The sequence below is a fragment of the Ochlerotatus camptorhynchus genome, unplaced genomic scaffold (genome assembly GCF_037179485.1).
Source record: "Ochlerotatus camptorhynchus isolate MF236.1 unplaced genomic scaffold, CSIRO-AGI_Acam_v1.1 ptg000156l, whole genome shotgun sequence".
Lineage (NCBI taxonomy): Eukaryota > Metazoa > Arthropoda > Insecta > Diptera > Culicidae > Ochlerotatus > Ochlerotatus camptorhynchus.
The window spans coordinates 320,433-332,500 of record NW_027040646.1 but is presented as its reverse complement, the minus strand read 5'-3'; positions in this window follow the sequence as shown (position 1 = coordinate 332,500).

Sequence of the window (12,068 nt, the reverse complement as noted above, 5' to 3'; positions counted from 1 at the left end):
ACAGACAGACAGACAGACAGACAGACAGACAGACAGACAGACAGACAGACAGACAGACAGACAGACAGACAGACAGACAGACAGACAGACAGACAGACAGACAGACAGACAGACAGACAGACAGACAGACAGACAGACAGACAGACAGACAGACAGACAGACAGACAGACAGACAGACAGACAGACAGACAGACAGACAGACAGACAGACAGACAGACAGACAGACAGACAGACAGACAGACAGACAGACAGACAGACAGACAGACAGACAGACAGACAGACAGACAGACAGACAGACAGACAGACAGACAGACAGACAGACAGACAGACAGACAGACAGACAGACAGACAGACAGACAGACAGACAGACAGACAGACAGACAGACAGACAGACAGACAGACAGACAGACAGACAGACAGACAGACAGACAGACAGACAGACAGACAGACAGACAGACAGACAGACAGACAGACAGACAGACAGACAGACAGACAGACAGACAGACAGACAGACAGACAGACAGACAGACAGACAGACAGACAGACAGACAGACAGACAGACAGACAGACAGACAGACAGACAGACAGACAGACAGACAGACAGACAGACAGACAGACAGACAGACAGACAGACAGACAGACAGACAGACAGACAGACAGACAGACAGACAGACAGACAGACAGACAGACAGACAGACAGACAGACAGACAGACAGACAGACAGACAGACAGACAGACAGACAGACAGACAGACAGACAGACGGAAATGCTATCAGAACCCAATCATATCGGTTGCAGGAATACATCATATTTTCGTTTTTTCCTTGATTAGTTTTCCGTACTGAGTTCTAAAACTTCCCTTCCGAAGGCATGATCAGAAATTTTATGCCTCAGAAAATACCGACGGCGCCGACAGGGTTTGAACTCAGGCATTTTGAAGTGAGAGGCATCACGCTTACCACTACACCACAGGTGCCGCTAAAGCATATTTACTGATTATGACTAGTATTTTTCATACTAGTATTGCCGGTACTAAATTTTCAATACCGTAAAATCGGTTTTCGAAAAACAACCCTAATTTTTTTGTACGACCTTCAACAAGTTCTCCCGACAAGGCCCCTTGGCCAAAAAATAAACCACAGACACAGCATTTCCATTATTCCGCGTCTCGCCATCATTACTGCCGAGGTCGTCATCGCCGTTTTCGCCGTCGAGGACAATTTGCTACCATATCAGCGTGCGTCATTATTCTACTGTTTTAATTTCACCACTCGTTTGAAGTTCACGGCTTGGAGAATATACACAGTTCGAAGGGGAGAAAAGGGTCGAGACGGCGCTGTTTTCCACATCCGTAATTGAAAGCATCCTTGTTAGCTTTTATGCATTCCGATGTTGTTCGTGGTTTCACGAGAAAGAACAAGAAAATAAGCTGCCTAGACCTAGACCGGAATTTGCATACATTAATAGTGTGGAGTCACCGAACAATCGAATCCCGGAACGAATGTAGAATGTGGGGTTGCTGCTGGGAACGGCACCACATTTCGTGGTTTTCATGATAAGAGAACTGACACGGAAACTTGCTTCATGCATGTTCATTGGCCAGGTCCGGTGGATGGTTGATAGCAGTCATCACTTTAATGGAGCTCTTTATCAAGCAGTTTTGTTGAACTGGACATCAATTCAAATGGCGACGGTGGAAGAGTGGTTGTCGGTTATCAAGTATCTCAAAATTTTAAATTTATCAGCATGTTTGGTTTGTGCTTATCTACAGGAAAACTGTACTCAGAAATCTAACCTTATTGTCATATCCCAGCTCAAAATTGATTCTGTCACAGGACAAAAAACGATTTTACGGTTAGTAGAGCTAGAATCCTGACTATCGTGTGGATTTCAGTGTATTAATTCAAGTCTTAAACAATGTTTTATTTTAATCTATCAGATTCGATTGAATTTTATCACCGACGAAATTGTGAACCATTCCATTTGACATTAAGTCTCTTAAAGCTAAAATCTCGTTGGATCGTGCCATTTACCATGCTAATTAGGTACACATTCTACAGCAGTTTACCATGTCTGAGCAGAACAATTAGCCTTATTTGGCAGTAGTTGCCTCCTCACAACTGTGCTGAAAGTAATCCTCCGATCAAGAAAAGAAGCATCAGATGCATAAATATGTTGCTCCAGATTGTGCCGTTAGTGCTCCGCCCTAATTAGCATAGCAGCTCTCTCCACCAGACTCGCTTGTTATTGTTAGCAAGAACAACACCGTCACACAGATTCCTATTCTCCCACGCTCACCAGTTGGATTAGATGATGCTTTTTTGTCTTGGAACCTAATCTTCTTGCAAAACATAATATTCCCCATCAGCTTATCCCCCGTCCCACGGCTAGGCCTCAACGTGAAGAAGCAGGTCGTGGATTGCAGACTGAAGTTCTTGCCCTAAAATAGGAACGTTTGCATTCAGCATTCTTTGAAATTCAGCTACACGGTAAAACCCATAAATACCAGCAGGAAATAAATCACTCGCTATCGAAAACTCGCGTCGATTGTGAATGTGTAACAAAGAGCCATTCGCTACGCTCATTCCTATGCACTTCAACAAGGCTTGTGGCAAACGAGCCCTTTCCAGCTCGAAACGAATGCGAATCCACACGGATGATTGATGATTAAACATTGTAGCGATTCCGCCGAGTGCCGCAGTGGATTCAAATCAAAATTGGAAACTAATGATGGCTTTTCGTGGGGCTTTGAATTCCCGGGAAAAGCGGTAAAATTTTCCATAGGAGCTTTTGTTTCAATCGGAGCTGGGATTGTTCACTGGAGGACAAAAACGCGAATGTAAATGCAAAATTTAACGAGTTGTAATCAGCCGAGATTGTAACAACGGTCATGTGTATGTGCTAACTGTAGAGCTCGTGCAATGCGATGGTGTTTACCGTTTTCTCGACAATTATGTCGAATGATTTTAAATCCAGTCAGCTCAGCGTACCAAAATTACGATAAATTTTGCAGTTGAATGCTTATGACCAGGAAATTCAGTGCTTGAAATTGTCGCTAAGCATCGGAATCTTGAAGCGTTTTCAAAGGTTTGATTAGCCGCACAATTTTCATAATTTTAATAAATTATAATCGCTTAATTTTCATTAATTTTTGTGGCGTCTTAAGCCTTTAATTTTGAATGATTATTTATCTTTATTTACAAATTCAAAAACGTGAAATAAATTCCGATGTTTGATTTTTTTTTCTTATTTCAGAAATGTTAAGTTGATTCAAAATTTTTATGCTTTGATTATTGCTCAATGCATAAAAATCATGCGATTTTTGACGTAGGACTACGTCTCTGATTTTTATATGGGGATACACTTTGAGAAAACCGGAAATGGAACATGTAGCCAAATTATGAAAGATTTTGAATGTTAATAACTCAGCTGCCCCTGGACCAATTTCATTAATTTTATCACAAATCGATCAAATATATTTCTACGCATTTGTAACACTTTGTAAGACTTTATTATTTTTCAAAATGTCACTATTGAAAATTGCACGAATGTGCAACTGTTGCTTTGATAATTAAAATTATCACCGATTTCTTGCGTAAAGCGATTTCCCTACACAGATTTCAAAGTTAGATTCCATCCGGCGTAACGAATAAGGAGGGGGGGGGGGGGTAAACATTTTTTTATGGAGAATTAGCTTAGACGCCGATGGTGGTACCGTATGGATTACTAGGTCAATCGTCGTTTAACTGAAACTGAATTTTCAGTTATACTTCGGCATATGTCAACGGTATTTTCATATTATTTAATTCAAATCTATTTATATATATGTCTTCTTCTTCTTCGTCTTCTTCTTCCTTCTCCTCTTCTTCGCATTTAAGCTTATTGCATATCGCATATTAGCTTAATGCGTGCTCTCAACTTAGTGTTCTAGATGCACTTCCACAGCTATTAATTGAAAGCTTTCGATATCTGTACCATTTTTGCATTAGTATAATTGTGTGGCAAGTACAATTATGCCCTAAGCCCAGGAAAGTCGAGAAATTCTCCAACCCGAAAAAATCCTAGACTAGACCGGGAATTGAACCCAGCCACCTTCAGCATGGTCTTGCTTTGTAGCTGCACCTTTACCGACTGAGCTAAGGGAGGCCCCCAAATTATTTCCGAATTGTATTAAATTTTCACAACTCAATTTGGGTTTAATATCATCTAATTCCTGGCAGACTGTACGAAAAGCAGGAGGAAACGAGTAGTGGTCCCGGTAGTAGCAGGAAGTGTGTAGTTTCCGACACTCAATTAGAGAGCGGCAGCATCATTTAGGAAGGCGCCATTCGCCAAACGAGGCGGAAAAAGTAGGTACCGCAAAATGGGGTATCTTTGATAATGTGGGTAACTTTGATAGTAGAATATAATGATTGAATTTACCTTCTGCACTATTTCCCAATTAGAAACATTTGATCTATTTTATAGCTTAGGGTATTACGAACCGGTGGAAACTAACGATTTTAAATTGGCTCACTACTTGACTAGCCTATTGGTCGCAAGTACATCTATAAGCGTATCCCATTCTTGTCGAAATTCTATGTTTGTTTTGATTCGCTATGAAAGTTTGGCAGATAAAATGAAGGGTTCGTGGATTTTCTTATGTTTCGAGGGGTGCATCGATTAGCGTGGGACCGAAGATAGTACCAGAGTCGAGCCAGACCCAGAGCTGGACCTTCTGGTCTTAGAGTTACCTCTATGTTATCGTATTGAGTTTTCATATAGTATGTGCTATCACAAATTCAATGCTGCCTTCTTATTAGTTATGATATTTCTCATTATATACTTATTAAAAATTTCGTATTTTTTCATCTAAATTGTTAGAGATTCACGCATGTTTTTTATACATTAATCGAATAACCCCAAGACAATAAACTGATGTTCAATCCAAGACAAAAGTATACTGCAAGGAAATTAATTTCCATTAGAATCATTACTAGCGAATTGACTCTAGGATTCACAGTACTTGTTTAAAAAATAATTATTTTAAGAACATTAAAAACTATCAAAGTAACCACGTTTTACGGAACGTAGTTCACACCACCAGCCAGCAGCCACCGAAGCCATATGGAATGTGAAAATTTTATCTCACCATACTCACCTCCCTAGCCCGGGCTCCTCAAAAAAACCTCATCTTCGGTATGAGAGTGAAAAATATAGAATGCAACTTTTAGAGGCGAAGGGCGTGCGGATCGCAAGGAGTTCAAAGCAGCTGGTTTTTTTTTCACACGCGCTCAAGTGCGCCTTTCGTTTGAGTTGGTTTCGCCGGAAGGGAAAAGTAGTTGGCAAACATCATCACGGGCATCATCTAACCAGAGCACACTTTAAGGCTCATCATCAGCGAGCGAGCGAGTGAGTGAAGTAGTGAACGTTCAGTGTAGCGGTGCAATTAGGATGTAATTAAAATGTGCTCTTAGATGAGGAAGAAAAAAAGTATGTTGCTACAAGGAGTTTCCTTTTTGCAATTTTAAAACTACATTTGCCTGAATGCTTGCCTGACTGTTGGTTGCATCATGATACCTACACTGAAAAAATGTTGAAAGCTAAATAGCATAAAAGTTACGCTAAATCGCAACTCTCCGTGCCGACGCAAAGGTCGGTATAAAGGGAGAGAATACAGACAGTATAAAAATGATTTATGCCTGCAATAGTATAAAATCGAAATATGCTTGCAATGCATACATACGGTTTATTCGAGGAAATGTATTTTCTGCTTTTTTTTTCGTTTAATGCTTAATATTATTGTTTTCAAATAAAAATTAAAGTTGTAATTAAAGCAAAAGCAGTACCATAACATTATCATTATCAACCCAGGTATATCATTACCCGACGTTTTGATCTTTGATAAGCGGCTAAAACTTGGATCCACCCGGAATGGTCATATTCAACGCTTTGGACTTTAAGTCGAACAGATAGAAGAAATTACTGTGCATCAAATCCGTCAGCAGTTTATTGGCTCATCGGTACAGGGTTGCCATTCATGGCAGGCTTCGATTCCACTTCCGGCAGGCTTATATGCTTCTTTCGATCAATGAGCGGACGATGTTTGCAGAACCATTCGAGAACGTTACCACCTTCAACGTGAACTGAAAAACGACTACGAGTGCCATCGTGTTTGACATTGCCATTTTTGATCATTTTAGTATACACTGATCGAATTCCACTCCAATAATCGGGCTTAGTATAGTTTTGAAGAAAATATTAATCGGACCAATGTATAAATTTTGATTAATAATAAAATGCATAAAATTTAATCAATACTAGTTATGTAATATTTTAGAGTGTACCTGGGCGAATGATCAAGGAAGTTGTTGTTTGTGGAATATGAAGAGTTCCAACAATGAAGATTTCTGTTTGGTTACTTTGATGGTCCACAAACACAACATTTTTTAAATCTGCCAATTCAAGCATTTATTAGCAGATATTGATATTGCAGCAAGTTATTTGTGTTGAATGACAGAAAAATCACGTTTGATGAGATCTACTGTTATCACCTCAAAGACCTGACTTCAATTGATTCTTTGAACGATCTGAGAACATAACATTGTTTAATGTCGTCTGTGTCACTTGTTGCATTTCCGACATTTTAGTTATTCTAAATTCACTGACTACCTTTCTAATCCCAAGCAGCACTAACAGTAGAGTCAAGGAAGAGGAGCTTTTAAAGAATAGCTCCACCTAGAAGTGGACTACGACAACGTCGGAAGTATAAACATTTGTATTCCTGTGTTTTGTTTGTTCACCACTTTATATTGCACTTAATTTTCATACCGCCTTTCAAAAATATAATTCAATAATAGCACTAAAATAACACCGAAATACATCACGCTTCAAGTTAATGATCATACCTTTTGCCACAAATAATAGGGTGGGTATAGTTGACTCCTATGAATCAACAACTGCCGGTTCGAATCCCGAAATTTAAAGGAAATTTTTAGACATATAATAACAATATAAATAGGTAAATCCAATTAGTCAGCAACATTCTTAAGCAGTCTCATAAAAAGTATAAGATATGAAGCGGTCTTCCGTTATTTATTTTTTTAAATAAAACATGAAGGCTGAACAAGGGTTGGAAAAGACTGTTGGTTAATGCCTTGAAAAGCTTAAAATTTATATTGCTTTTAAGCTTTGGGCTGATTAAAATCACCAGATTTAGATGTTTAAAAGCTGAACAAAGGTTAAAGTGGTCTATGTTCACTAATTATTCAAACTTAGACTGAATTAAAATCGTTGAAAGAAAACTTTTTGCATCAATGTGTTACCTGGGTTTACAACCCAAGTAAAACAAATTCATGGAATTATGGTAAGTAATCTTCTTTACAACCAAAACCAATAATACAAAGGTTATCTACCTTTCAGAGGCGTCGCAGAAACAATGGAGGTGGTAATTTCGATCAGGGTTTGACAGAACTCGACGAAGAATGGTTACCTGTTCGATGAGGCTTAGCTCTGCTTAGCTCACTTCGAAATTCGTTCCATCACACGCTCTCCTCAGTGGAAAGTTCCTAATCCCACTGAATATTTGTTGCCCCAAGGCCACTGAACATAAATTCTAGCACTAATCAAGATGGTCCCAAGGAGCCCTAGTGGGTCAAAAAATCTGAGCAGTTTCAGATACCACAATGCGTTTAGCTACGATGTGCAGTTTTGGGAGCGGCCATTTTCTGAAAGAGAATCCTCCCATGCTGAGTAGCTCCCGTAATCGCGACAAATCTCGGTGGCTTCTTCTAGGCTGCCACTTCCAGCTAGATCGTCGTCAACGTAGAAACGCTTGATTACAACATCCGCAGCGAGAGGGTAGTTGTGACCTTGGCCTTCACCAGCTTGATGAGCACCCGCGCTGCTCGGTACGGCGAACAAGCAAGTTCATAACTCACTGTTTTCAGCTAGTTGACTTGCAGTGGTATAGATTGTTCCCAACGCCATACGATCTTTAGATACCGCCGATCCTCCACCTTTGACGGAACATTTTTTCCGAGTATGCAGTGAAGACGTACTGCGGCATCCGGAAGTTCAGAACGCTGGATAGCATTGGTGGTTTCATAGTGGGCCAGTATGAAGAATATCGTTGAGAGAAAGGGCACCGGATCCTTTGCTACTGGCGTCAAAGACAATCCGAGCATTCAAAATAACCTGTCTGATATATCTCATGATAGGTCCTGGAATAAATTAAAGGTACGGACCATTTCCCCGAAACACCAGGAACATTTTCTGATGTGGTCGATGGATCCTGGGTAACCAATATAATATATAATGGTTTTAAAGATCCTTTGATTTTAACATCAACATCACAGCATTCAGAAGCTCTACTTTTGACGCATCGAGTTATAGAATCAAAATGATACCAAAGTCTGGCCCACTTAGAATCCCGACACATCAAACCAGATGTTTCTTGGGATTGATTTACGTAAGAAAAATGTAAATTAATCGAAATGTTGATACTTTCTTTAAAAAAAATAATGGGTTGTGTCCTAGACACGACCGCAGAATGACGTAGAACCACACAAAATTGATGTATGTCATGCATTTTCGACTATTATACATTATCTTAAAGTTTTCAAGTATTTCAATGTTTCGGTTATGGTTCAATGTTGGTTCAAGTATATTCCCTGGAATGTAATAAGTAATGAAAATTCAAATGTGGTGTCCTAAACAAGCCGTTCTAATTTTGGAGTAGCACCCCAGTGTAGTCCACAAAGACGCCATGCATTTTGTGGGATAAAACAATTGCCAAAAAATACGTTAATTTTTTTCAGTAGCTCCATCTTTAGTTTAAAATTAGGTCTCTGAAGCAGAGAAGAGAGTGAAGGTTGCATTTTATCATAACGCAACAGGCTAGAATGGGGTACGTAAATCGATTTGCTTGGGACCAATAGGCTAGTCAAGTAGTGAGCCAATTTAAAATCGTTAGTTTCGTATTGATTGTTGATATAACGATCAAACGGGGCTTAAGCATCTCTTTGTTCTCCAATTTGGAGGATAACCCTAACATGAAATTATCATGCATTATCATTATGTAGTTTACAGCGTGTTCGTAGAATGGTGCAAAATAGAATACAGTGACTTTTCTCAAATCAAACGTTTGGTTTCCAATAAGTAGGTGCTTAGTACAATATTAATTGAAAATTACGGGATGCAGTTATTGAATTTCAAGTTATGCTGGTAGACGCTGATGCCCTGCTTACATTATGCTGGCTACTTTTTTTGCACAGTGCTAGTACACTAGCGCTAGCAAATTAACCGCTGACTTGCTCCTGCTTGCTGCAGGACGCAGTGCCACGCCGTCCGAAGCGGTAATGAGCAGAGGCATGATAGAGCACTGTTTTATATATTTTAAGATTCAAGCAGAACGATGTGCAGCCAAGTGGTATACGATTATGACGACTGGGTTTGGGAAAAACGTTTATTTTATAAAAACATTAACATATTATTTTATAAAATTATCATTTGTTCATTTTTCAAAGGTATTGTTGAAGAAAATTGGAAAAATATTCATTCCTGCAGGTTCGTAACGTAATATCCAATCGATTGGCGTAATTGGATTTTAATTTCATCTATAAATGATAAAGTTACAAGCGTTCAAAACCTAACACATATTTTTCGATTTGCACCCCAGTATAGTCGACAAAGACGTAGTTCTACGTCAAAAAATGCAAAATTACTCCGACAGCGTTCGGATAAACTCACGAACTTTTTTTGGAATTCCTGCCATCATCTGCCACACACTGAATTGGTCAACCTCAGCGGCCATTTCATCAGTTTCCGGGCGAATTTATCGGCAGAAACAAACTTGAATTTGCTGGGGTACTCATCCCGTGCTGTGGCCAGTTAAAACTTTAGTCCGGGAACCTACCTGAAATCCATCTTGACGTAGGTTTTGTCGTCCATGAGAAGGTATCTGTCGTGATTTCCGTGATTGCCGCGATTTTCGCCATTCGGATATGGACCGTATTAACCGTGTAGCACAAAACTTCACACTTTAAGATCGTTTTAAAAACTGCCTCACTGAACCGTGGGAGAGCTGTCCAGACCCGTCGCTCGATAACGCGGAATCGAGGGAGAGTAAGAGAGACATAGAGCCGAGAAAGTCTCTGAACGAGAGGCTTTGTTTTGATTTTCCCTCGTACCCATGTTCACACGTTAAATGAAAACTATTTAAATGAACTCTTAAAGCGAACCAAAGTTATTCCACTTTACTAGCCCAGTTCCATCCATTCTCTACATCCTTCTCCTCGCCTACTCTCTTCCAAATTGAGTTATATTATTAAACGGCCTTTAAACAGAGCCAGGGGTCAATAAACCGTTAGTATGCTACATTCCATCGATTTTCAAACTTTCCAACCCGAAAAATTCCTAGACCGAACCGAGATTGAAACCCAACCGCCACCTGCACGGCCTTGCTTTGTTGATCTGCGCATTTACCCCAGACCTAAGGGAGGCTCAAATGTATATTCAAAAAATACCAATTGGATGCATTCGACACATATTTACCATTGATGTTAGGAGAATCTTGGAAAACGACAATAAAGGGAAACTTTTAGATCTTTTTTACTTTTATTTAATTGTAAACAGTGCTGACCTCCATTCTTGCCTTTTATGCTATGTTGCATAGTAAACAAAAGTATTCCTGTTAATTATTACTGAAAAATCGTATGGACAAACATGTCTTTATACCTTTCAGGTCGTTTTATATTCCGTTTCGGCCTCACAGACATTTGTTGACTCATATCTTCAGCAGAAAACTCCCCATCTCACAGAGGGCCCACACTATTCCACATCTCGTGCAACTCTTCATCTCCCATACCACCCACGTCAGCATCCGGATTTGGAATAGAGTTGTCGTTTGTATTTGCATCGGCTACCTCGAAGTTCATTGCTCGTTTGACGTCCTGCATGTTTCTAGCATACTCTACACCCCGACTGCTCTGAACGACGACTTTGGCACCTTCCCGAGTCAAAACAGTGTACCTCTCCTTCGAAAATAATGGATCAGTTTTGTTTGATTTTGTGATTGCGACCGCAACTACGGCCTTGATGTCGGAGGCTTAGCTCCTCTACGGTTGTCCGCGTAGCCCTTGCTCACAAATTTCGATAGAATGTCATGTTCCTTAACGTTGTGACCATCCAGTTCATTGTCAGACTTTGACTCCCAGAAGGCCGGAAATGTTCCCCGGTACTTCCACCCAACGAGGAGCTCGAAGGGCGCGATACCGAGTCTGGAATGGGGTTTAATTGTGTTGTGGACGTGAACATACCTATGAAGAGCAGCCCTTCAGTTGATTCCATCCTGCTTGCTACCAGCTAAAGCTTTCAGAATTCCTTGATTCTGACGCTTTACGGCTCCGTTCGACTGAGCGCTAAGAGGGATGGATTTCCGAATTCTTACTCCTTTCTGTTCCCAATGCTCGACAAACTCTGTGCTGCAAAATGGTGGCCCATTGTCGCTTTGCATGATCACTGGCAGGCCCCACGTTTCAAAAACCTTTGACAGAGCTGCATTAGTGCACTTTGCGTTTATGGATCTTACTTCCACGACTGCCAAAAATTTCGAGTAAGTGTCAACCACAATCATAAATTCACCGGAGTCACATCCGCGCACTGTAAGGAAATCTATCTGCAAGATTTCCCACAGCCCATCAGGAAGAGTTTCACTTGAGAGAGGAATCGGAGGGTTTCGTCTTGTAATAATCAATCACGTCTCGCACGATTTAACGAACTGTTCAACTGCACTGCTAATACCAGGCCACCAAAAGTATTCGAGAATAATGCATTTCATTGCAGCTATGCTCAAATGTCCCTGGTGTGTTGATTTCAAGACGCTGTTGCGTAAGTTTTTTGGAGGTACTATTTTATGGTTTTTAGACGCTGCCTGGTATTGACGGGGCACTGTCGACCCCAGGCAGCGAAAGTCGAGTTAATGTGGTTCATATTGGCGCAGAGACCTCAGCCATTTGTTAGATATCATCTCTTGTCGAACTGAAGAGAATTCATTGTAATTTTCTGAAGCTATTTCTATGTACATGTTT